General features: G+C 48.5%; 1 protein-coding gene across 1 annotated transcript in view; it reads right to left on the reverse strand.

Annotated features, from left to right (window-relative positions):
• The window catches only part of SERTAD2 (SERTA domain containing 2), an 18,589-nt gene extending 17,962 nt beyond the window's left edge, over positions 1-627 (reverse strand). Inside the window, exon 1 of the mRNA XM_042880643.1 lies at positions 526-627. The gene's annotated coding sequence lies outside the window, so the exon portion shown is untranslated. The remainder of the gene's footprint in view (positions 1-525) is intronic.
• Between the last annotated feature and the right edge of the window lie 10,538 nt (positions 628-11,165).

Raw genomic sequence — 11,165 nt, forward strand, 5'->3', positions numbered from 1 at the left:
CCCCGGCGCTCCCCCGCAGGAAGTCACAACGAACACACCGCTTTTCAAAGCCGAACAACCCCTGTCCGCAAACCTCCCCCCACCACCTCCCGCTCCTCCCGGCTGCGCTATCAGGGAGCGTGGGGGGGAAGCCCCGCTAATCCCCTGCCCTAACGCAGCCCAGGAGAGGTGCAGGCATGCCCGGCCATATGTCAGCCTCGCTCCGGCACAGCACAATCTCCCACGTCGCCCAGCTCGCCCGCCGCCACCCCACGGCGCCCCCCAGCCCCCCACTCTCTCCGCTCGCTCCCGGTGAGGCTGCACCCCTACGGCTGTTAGGACGCGCCGCGGTCGCTCGCAGCGGGATGCGACGTACTTTTTATCGATTAAAAGTGCTCGGAGCCTCGCGCACCTGCCCCGCGCCCCTCTCCGGCCGGAGAGCAGCTCTGGGCTCGGCACGGCACAGCTCCGGCGGGGCTGCAGCGGGGACCCGCCAGCCGGCAGCCGCCCCACGTCCCCTCGCCGCCCCCGGCCCCGCTCTCTCACCACATGCGGCTCCAGCCGGCAACTCGAGCACGCGGGGCGCCGGCTCTCGCCCCTCACAGCAGCTCCATATGGCGCTCCCGCGCTGCGCCGGGGTGCGGAGGAGGAGGATTTAAGCCTCCGCTCGATCAGGCAGCATTATACAATGGAGGAGGAGGGAGGAGGAGGAGGAGGCGGGAGCAGCCCCGGCTCCAGCCCTTGCCGCCAGCGCTGACGCCAGGGGCGGCTCCGGCGAGCTCCTCGCCCTCCGGCCCGCGTCACGGCCCCGCCTCACCCGGCCTTCCTCCCCCGCCTCCCTCCCTCCCTCCCTTCTCCTCCTCCTCGTCCTCCCCCACGCGTGCCCGTGCCCGACCCGCAGCCCCGGCGGCACCGCGCCTCCAGCGCTCGGACTCTGGGCCGAAGGAGCTGGAAGAGCCGCCGTAAAGGCGATGCGTTCTCGCCGCTATGGCTTAGGCAGTAGGCTCTGAAGGTCCCGTAGCGATTTGGGATCAATCGAGCTGAAGGCCAAGCTAGAGACAGAGTTCCACGTCCAAGCAGAAGACTGAAAAGAACGGTGCTTGCGCGCGTGCACACACACACACACACACACACACACACACACACACAAAAATGATCGCTTAAAACTGGTTTAAGAGTACACACACATACATACTTAAAATGACAACTGAAGGGACCCCATACAGCTGGGACTTAAAGCACTGAGGCTGCTATTTCCTACCACTGACGCCATAAGTGTGGCCCCATCTCACCTCTCCTCACAGTTCTGTCCCCGGTAAGCGACTCAATCAGCAGGCAGCAGAAATTAAAAGCAGGATTTCCCCTTGCTGGATACCTCCCAGCAGACAGGTGCAGAAATTCAGCAAGCAAGATTTCCAAAACTGTAGTCAGTGTTACCAAAAGTCACTAAATGAAAGGAAAAACTTCATTTTCTTTAGGAGTCCGGTGGCTCCTGCCCAGCGAGCTTCAGCCTTTTCAAAAGACAGCCAGAACAGCCCAACATGTTCATCAGTTTGGGGTTTTTTTTAAGCCAAATGTCAGGGTCATGTTCTGCACCCTCCACACTGCTGAGTGGGGGGGACAACTGCAGCGATGGCTCTGAGCTCTCCTTGGCATATTTAAGAGCAGAATTAAGCCTTCTGTAGTTACAGCCCTGTAAATCCTGACCCCTTTGCTCACTCTTTACAACACTACGTGTTCCCCCGCTCCCTTGCGAGTTCTGATATGGGCTGTATAGACCTTCCCCATTTGTTTTGGGGGTTGCTCTGGACAGTGACAGATCGCACAGTGGGATCTGGCTGCGTGTAACCGTGCTGGGGACGCATCCAGCCCAGCAGTGCCTGCCTTCTGGAGCTCAAAGTCCACAGCAGGCTTACAGGCGCTTTGCCTGGGTGTGTGCATGCTATCGCCGGGACTATAGGCATAACCACAAACATTTGCTAAATAAGCAGCTGGGCTCCACTCTGACATGCAAGGCCTCAGTCTTGCCATGTAATACTTGGCAGCAAAAGGCCCAAGCCTTTACCAAAGTGTGAGCTGTGAGCACTTGTGACTTTGCTAGGTTGCTCCAATTTTACGCTAGTCTAAGAGAAAACTCACCGCCCCTTCTGTTTCCTACTGTAACTCCCCTGGGCCTTTCTTGGCAGGAGTTTACAGTCACATTGTAACTCAGATCATTCCTCCGAACATAACGAGTACAACCTGCATCCACGCTCAGAAGCACTCTCAGATGAGCATAGGTCACAACACGAATCGATCCGAGCGGAGTTCCTGCCTTCGCTCTGCTGCATCCTCCTCCAGGATGAGGTAAGGCAACACACAGCAAACAATCCTATTGCTGATTGCAACTCCCATGGCCTGCAGTGGGGTTTCAGGAGACCTTTCTGGCTGGGAAGCTCAGCTCCGCAGCAGTCTGGCCAGGAGGTGTCTGCAAGGCCCAGCAATTTGCCCAAACATGTTAGTGAGCTTGGAAACAGCCTGTGCCTGAGCCATGAAATGTTGGGCAGGAAAGTGAGTTGGCAGAGGCTCCCAGAAACCACAGGAGCTGGGGGAAAAGCCTGCAAGGGGCAGGCCGTTGGGCTGCTCATGTAAGAGGGTACAAACTAATGAGAAGGAACCAAATTGTGTTTCTCTGTAGGGTTCTGACCTGACACGGGCCACAGACACAGCCCAAACGCAGCGCTGTCTTGTCAAAGTCTGCCCAGGTCTCCTTTAGATCATTCAAAAGCCATCCTGTATGAAGAATAAATCAATTAACAGACAAATTAAAGATTGGGGGGGGAGGGAAGGGATAACAGACACCAGACTTCCTAGGGCAATTCATTAGAAATATTACAGATGGCCAGGTAATCTCTGGCTATCAACATGAGTGCTAATTAGGAAACGGGCTATCTTTAGTGCACTGAGATGTCGGCATCTCTCAAGTTGTTCAAAAAAAAAAAAAAAAAAGGAAAAGAAAAGAAAAAAGAAAGATACATTGAACAGTTTCCTCACTTTCTAATTGCATCTCTGGCCTTTCTAATTGCAGTACGTATTAATGCTACAAGGTTTTCACCTGGTAATTTTAAGAACAAAACGGCTTGACTCCCTCCCTGCATGCTTTGGCATTAATGCACACAGGGGGTGACAGAGAAGCACCTAACACTGCCCCCCAGCAGACAACTTCTTGCAAAGCAAGACCCTACCAGCACCAATAACTTGGGAAAAACTATCTTAGGGGCCTGCCTACAGCCAAGGGTGCTCATCCCACTGGTGCAGTGCAATCCACTGTGCAATACAGGTCCCACAGGGAAGAACCACTCAGAGGGTGGTGATGCACTGGAACAGGCTGCCCAAGGAGGCTGTGGATGCCCCATCCCTGGAGGCATTCAAGGCCAGGCTGGATGTGGCTCAGGGCAGCCTGGTCTGCTGGTTGGCGACCCTGCACATAGCAGGGAATTGAAACCAAATGATCATTGTGGTCCTTTTCAACCCAAGACAGTCTGTGATTCTATATTCTAAGCCCAAGAGTGAAGGTGTGAATTAAACATCATAAACCATCACAAAGCCTCAAGACATCCCCACTGAGGCCAGCTGAGGATCAATCATGGCCTTCTGGAAGGAGCCGTGGCCAGGCGATGACAACAGCAACAGCAGTGGAGCAGCAGGGAGAGATGCTCAGCAGCAGGACTGAGACTGAAGCACTAACGGCTTTCTTAAGCAAGGGTCAGCTGCAAATAAAAGCAATCCACTCCGAAAAAAAATAAATTAGAGGGCTGCATTACTGCAGTCACGCATCACCAGGGAGCTGTGCTGCACCTGTGGAAAGCTGTGTTGCTTTGCTTTAGATTTCAGTTGGCTTCTGTTTTTTTTTCCTGCTGGTGCAACTCATCCACTGTAAGAAGGCTGCCACGCACGTCCCGAGGCACAGAGGAATCAGTTGAAACAGAAGGAAGGAATGCTCCCCCTTCTCACTCCAATTTTAGCTTTTTCTTTTTTATTTCTTCTTAACATTTTCTGCTTTAGTTCCTGTTTTTCTCCTCTGATGTTCCTGTGGCAGGAGGAGAAACATCGTTCCCTAGAATGCATAATATGCTTAATTATCATTCTCTGTTAGTTCTCTAGGAAAAAAAATAACAAACAACTACAGGAGAAATCAGTTTAATTAATGAGCATGACCAAATGCAGCCTTACTTCTAATGCAGTATCATATATTACATGTCCAATTGGGCAGTTGGTCTTACTTAGGTAAAATGAACGGATATGCAAAAACCGTGGAGCTCATGAATCAGTGCTCTGAGCACAACTAACCTCCTCCGTGTGCTTATTCTAAGCCTTGCTGCAGATTTCGATGCCAATTTCTGTTCCTAAAGTCTGTGGCTTCAAGTGGTGCAGGATCAGGCCCATAGGGTCTAGTAACGGAAAGCTGGGGCTTGGCAGGACCAAGGGCTGTGCCGCATGGTGAGTTCATAAAGGAATTCTAAAAAAGCAACAAACAACACCTGAACTAAAGTAGTTATACCTGGTAAAAATCCCCAGAGCATTTCAAGGACAAGAGGGGCAAGGTTTTGCCTGAAAGAGAGACTTCATGATTTGAACGCTTTGCAAAAGGCCTGCTACTCTTCGGGTATTAAATTATTAAGGAAATATTATGGAACTGGATTATCAGGAAAGAAAAAAAAAAAAAGGAACGTGCATTAGCTGGCTTAGTCAGAGGAGGTTTTGCTGCATTCCTCGTGCACTGAGATGACTCCCTCCCTCTGTAATTCCCTGAGCACTCCCAGTGCTCTGGAGGCTGCTGGTGTGCATCATCGTCGCTCCACTGAAAAGCTCCGTCCCCTGACAAAGTGTGCACTGCCTGCCTGCCCTCACCGGCTACTCACACATCCTTCTGCCTTCTCACAGACATCCTTGTTTTTCCCATATTCCGTTCAGGCTGCATCTCTGGCGAGACGTGCTTTGCTGTGGAGCCAGGCCGCTCTGTTCACACCAAAGCTGTGCAGCACACAGGATCCTCAGTCCGTCCCTGCTTTGTACTCACGCTTCTGGAGATGCAGTGGATTGTGCTTCACACTGTGTTAAGTTTTAAACAATCCGGGGCTGTGAAATGCTGCTTTCTTATTTCTCCTTTCAGTGCTCGCTCTGCAGCCTCTCCAAGGCACAAGCCATTCTCTTCTGGAACACTTAGTTACTTCTTTGAAGGGAGGCGAGGTCGATACTCTGATACTCATCTAATACTGGGGGCCAGTACATTAAGAGAAAAAAATCCATGGATAGAACTGAAGGCTCTGTTTTACAACCAAGAGGGAATACTTCAAATAAAGGAAAACAACAACAACACAGAAGCAGGGGGGGGGAAATTCAGGGAGATGGCCGGTCTTTGGGCCTAATTAACCACTGGTGTAAACAGATGTCACTGAAATCAAGCCAGAAGCCTTAGGCCACCCAGTAGACTCCTGCACAATCCCAACCTGATCCTGAAAACCTGCACAACACAGGGCTGTTCAGCATGAGAGCTGCACGTGTGCCTCATTAGCACAAAGGGTGCCATCACGGCTGTAACGCTGATGGACGCTCTGCTCCCCGTTCCCCACAGGACAGCAACTCCTCCAACCTGGCTTAGCACACGAAAGCTCCTTTTCAGAAGTGGAGCTCTGCGTGGAGCTGTGCATTTCTGGAGTGCAGACGTACCACGCTGTCTTCTTAAACACATCTGAGACCTGGATGAAGCCTGTCTGCATAGGCACGCTGGAATACGTTTAGCACTGCTCAAGCTTGTTGAAACGCCGACGGCTCGATAGACCAAACGGGGCCACCAGCAGGTGATGAGAGGCTACGGACGTGGAGGTTCCTGCTCAGATGTGTGGCATTAAAGCACAGTGCAGCAGTATTGGGGTGTCTGAGGCTGTGATGGCACAAACTAAATGGCGTCGTAGCTACGGTGTTGATGTAAGACGATGCAGCGCTGCAAATCTTACATAGCACCTAAAACCACGTCACTGGAGAATAATGTGCTCGTGCTCAGATGCATTACCGAGGGGAAAAAAAGAAAAAAACTTACGTTTCATCCCCTACTTAAATGAAAACACAAGTTAGTACACTGACATCCAATCAAATGCACCTTTTCTCTAGCAGCTTCTGCTGGCAGACTGGTACAGCACATTAAGCTCCCACACCACGTGCAGGGCTTGGGCATTTCCAATTGGCTTTTTTCAGAATTCAGAACCACTAGATTCAACAGTGTTTACCCAGTGAGATACAGGGATTTTCAGGATGATCCAAATTTGCAACAAGAAATCCTTCTTCCAACTGTCCCACGTGCAACATTCTTCACAGATGATGGTAATCTGAACTCCTTTCAGACAGACAGCCTTCTAGGGGTCTAATTTTAGGCAGTAAGTGACCTACACTTACTTCTTCTAGAAAAACCCCAAACCCCAATAAAACAGTTGAATCTGCAGAGCCAAATTTAGATGAGAAGAAAAAGAAGCCAGCAAAAAAAACCCAAACAACCAACAAGTATCACAAGAACATCAAATGCAGCATAAACTCCTACTGCCATTCTGGTCCACGATGAATAAATGAAGACAATCTAGAACTGAACTCACTGAGTCAGTGCAATGAATGCACAAATCTTTCTGTTTTAACCCTTCACAGAATGCGTGAATTCATTAATCATGTGCAAAAAACAGATCTGTAAAAAGAGGGAATGGGCATATCTGGTGCTTGTACTGAGGATGTAAGTGGAAATGATTCATTTGCTCTCTCTGCATTCCCCCAGTTCCTGTATTGTATGTGCACATAAACAGACTGTGGGTGAAGCCTGAACTTCTCAGCCTTGCCTAAAACTGTCCTGTGATGGGCAGAAAGGGATGTTAGCTTATTAAAGAAAAAGGGAATGGTACAGACTCATTTATGTTCTCTCCAAACCTTTTTTACACTCTCACTTTGAAGGAAGCTCTTCATATAGTGACCATTAGCCAAAGGCTGAGAGGTTTACACCTACCCTGTATTCCCAAGCAAAGATAGATGAAAGCCTTGCAAACCCCACCCAGTTCTCCTGGAATGTCACCAGGACAAAGAAGGAAGCCAAAGATCCACCATTTATCGCTACCTTGCTCATCTTCTCACAGCCCTCACTTGCTCTCTCCCTCTTCCCAAAGTGACTTCAGAGAGCCAACATCCTTAAAAGTGGCTCTGGGAGAGGGGTGAGGCAGCTCTCCTGTCTGGTTACCCCCATCTCTCTTCTCCAGCAGCATCTGACAGCATTTGAAGGAAGAAAGAAGCTATGCTACAGGCAGGATGGCAGAGTGCTGGGAAAGCCAGGGGCATGCTGCTCCCTCAAGTCCACAGCAGCTGAGACAGCCACTTCCCAGCCAGCAGGAAGGGATGGGCAGAAGGCTCCCAAAGTCCTCTCCTTCAGAGAGATCCCCTTTCCTGCAGAGCCCCAGTTTTTCTAACCAGCTTCCATCAGTTTTATTTGCAGGAGGAAAGATATGAACTGCTGTTAGGGTGCAAGCAGCCGTCGCTCCTGTTCCACAACCTGTGTGCAAAAGCAGGAGCTGCCCGTTGTTTCCCAGGAAGGCACCAGCCTCCTTGCAAGAGCCAAGCAGAAGTCAGAACTCCTGAGAGAGCTCCCAGGCCTGATCCAGCAGGGGTGACTGTCCATCTGCTATCTCATGGCCTGGGGCATTTGCTAACCATCCACACCCAGGGGACATTCCTAGCATGATTCCTGCTAAGCAAAAAAGCAGTAACTTTGCCTGCATTTTCACATTTGTAACTCAGTATTTTAACCTTTAGGTTGAAACTTCTTTTTCAACCTGTTCTTCTGCTCACTTTCCTTAGCTGAATGTTCAGCCCATGCCATGAAAGCAAAAGAAGAAGTGAAATGTCAAAATGCTGATAATTTGACTTGACACATGTACACAAATGGTGTCCCCATGCAGGTCAGCAACCAAAAACCTCTTCTTTGTGGCAGCACTCAGCAAAGGAAACCCTTTCTCATCAGAATAGTTGGGAACGTGCAAGTGCTTGCTGCACTCCTGCCATAACAGTGGGGTCCATCAGGAGTGGCCTCTTTAAAATGCCACATCATTACTGTTAGAAGGGAGGAGGGAGACCAGGAGTTTGGCTGCTTTGTTTTGGTTTTCAAACCACAACAAGCCACATTTGTTACTGAAACACCATCTTCCATGAGATGTTCAGGGGAAAGCCCTCAGCCCCCCAGCATGTTTTTGTTAGCTGACACGGCTGATAAGGAAAATGCATTTGTTGTTTTGAACTTTTACCTAGCAAAGATCCACCACAAATTAATGCAAGTGAGAAGATGTTGAAATATGCCTTAGAAAGTTTTAATCGTACTTTTTGCGAGCTAGCCATCATTCAGTAGCTAGGTGGTTCTAAATAAAGAACTCTAGTCAACAACAGGAAATAACTCCCACAGAAAAAAAAAAGGGCAGAATACAAACTCTCAGCAACTCTTGTACATAGCACACAACGGCCTTTTGTTCCATGCACACTAAGTCTAAAATCTTTACTCTTCAGAACATGTTCTTGCTCTAAGTAATTAAAACCTTTTTCTTGTTGTAAATATCGATCCCTTCCTTGTCTTTCTCCCAAAGCAGTCACGTCTAAGAGTCAGAAAATCACAGGCTACTCCCATTCTGTTCAGTTAGTAAGGACATTCTAGCAATGCCACATGATGATCAGGATTTTCAAGAGTTACTGATGGTGTTTTCTCTTTCTTTTTCTTTTTCTGTTCTTGTTTCTTGTGTTGGTGCAGAGGGAGGTGCAGCGCTGTGTCCTCAGCTGGAGACAGTTTACATGCTTCTTAACGTTCAGAAACCACTGTGCTCAGAAAGCACAGAGCACCTGGTCTGTGGGGAGGGGGATAAAGGAGAAGCCACACATCTCTAGCTGCTTTTTTTAAACTCCTGCTAGTGTCTACAATCATCAGCTTTTAACCATACAAGATGTCATGGGCCAGTGCCTGCAAACTTCACTGGCAAAGACCACTGCTTTCTTCTGCACACAATCTTCCTAAATCCAGCAGAAGAGCAAGGCAATAGGATCCAAATGTGTCACAAAACAAGTGCCACGGGCTGTGCTTTGCAGAGAAAGCACTTTCAACCATCACCTCAGGATTTCTGGAGTTTCTGCAGCTCACATTAACTCACCTGGGCTGATGGGTTGCTCCTGCCTTCAGTGCACATCAGACAGACAGGGCAACAGCTTTCCCACTGAAAGAAGAACTTCTATCCAGGGTGGATTCAGGCAGAGATGTGGCTAGAATAAAAAGCCTGTAGAAGATACTGGAAAGTAGGCTGGGGACTAAGTGTGGACCAGCCTGGAACACACCTCCAGTCAACAAGAGATGTAGCCACACTAGGCACAGGATGGATGAGAAACTAAGGGCACATAAACAGGAGAAGAGGGAAAAAATAATAATTAAAAAAACAAACACAAGTTTGTTCTTGTTACACTTCAGGCTGTGAAGTAGCATCTTTGCCTTCACAGGAGCCTGTCTAGTCTGAAGTGCCCACAATACCTACACAAACAGCTCTATATTCTTGTAACAGGGTAGGGGAGGAAATCTTTAAAAATCTGTTGGTTTACTTGTTGTTTGTTTCCTGTTTCGTTGTTATTTTTTTAATTCCTTAAAGTTTTCATTAGTGGTCTGGTGCTGTCAGCAATCAAGCTCTTCCATTAGGTGTTGTTTGGGGAACATCTCCATCTTCCCATAGCTTCCAGCTCACTCTGAGCAAAGATGATCTCATGCTTCAAGAAAGGGGATAAATTCCCCTTTCCGTCCTCAAAGAGATTTGAACTGCAGTGTTTCCTAAAGATTGCTTCCTTTGTGGAGGAGAACAACTCCAAAACATGCAAAATGCACACTGCAGACTCGAGCCAGGTTCTCCCACCTGTATGAGTGCTTAGTACCTCAAAACCAGAAGAAACGAGAGGAAAGTGTCTGCATACAGAACTGGCAGGATCAGACCGGGGGACAGAAGCAGCTGGCAATCTGATCCATAGTCCATGAATGCATTCATGTGCTGTACTGGAGAAGTAAGAGGGCAGGAAAGAACTGCAGGACTAGGCACAACATACAGAAATGCAAAGCCAAAATCTGTGAAGGAATACACTGATTTACTCCATCTGGCTTCAAAAAAGTGTTTGGGTGTCCAGGTAGGGAATTTTAAGATGATGATTGTTTGCTAGCTGGCACGGATAGGTCCCTGCAGAAGGCACGAATGCATCTCGAGGAACACTGCTATCATTTGTGTTAAGTGTCTGCTGGCGTAAAAACACATACAGCAGATTTTAGAGGTCAGCTGATCCCAGTAGCTTTCCATCAAATCACCTGCCATAGCTCTTTTCCTACATGGCCTAACTGCAAAACCAATTTCCACTTTAGAGATGAGCCCTTTTCAAATTACACAGCTGCAAGAGTTGAGATTACAGATCCAGAATGGAGATGTATTTTTTTAAACAGGAATATGGAAAAATAGCTTGATGTGCACATGGGTGTGCCAGTGTATTTGTGTGTGTGTGCACCATCAAAAGTCTACAGGAAGAGCACATCAAATTTGCTTCCTAATACAAAATGCACTCTCAGGCCGAAGCAATTCTGTGTTCAAATCTCACCCCAAAATAAATCTCAGTGGTAGTATTATGAACTTGAAAACAGGTACAGATCTGAACTTGCAGTTGTAGCATTTTCTGATTTAGAAAAAACTTCAGATGCCACTGCTGTGAGGTCCAGACTCCTCCTGAATGTTCAGAAAGGAAGAAGAATCAATGTAGCAATGCATCCTATGGAAGCTGTCCCACCATTTCCCTGATCTCACCCATTAGATTAAATACTACAACTACTTCAGCGGGACCAGCACACTTTAAAAGATTCAGTCTCTCCCTCTGTCTTTTTCTCCCTCTCACTGAATGATATTTCTGCCCACATGCACTGACACATACAGCGTCTAACAAGGCTGTGATTCATTTTCAGTTCTAGTCATGCTCACAAGTGATGTAGCACACTTGCTGTGCCTTCAGGATCTGCGTAATTTAGCTTCATTTTCTCTGCCCCCACCCTGCATTAAGTGAAGTTCCAACAAAGCCAAGTCATCTCCCACCAATCTGCCCTCCCACCTCCTTGGGGGATGTGTACA

This window comes from Lagopus leucura, unplaced genomic scaffold (genome assembly GCF_019238085.1).
Source record: "Lagopus leucura isolate 7727_CA_CO unplaced genomic scaffold, USGS_WTPT01 Super-Scaffold_73, whole genome shotgun sequence".
NCBI lineage: Eukaryota > Metazoa > Chordata > Aves > Galliformes > Phasianidae > Lagopus > Lagopus leucura.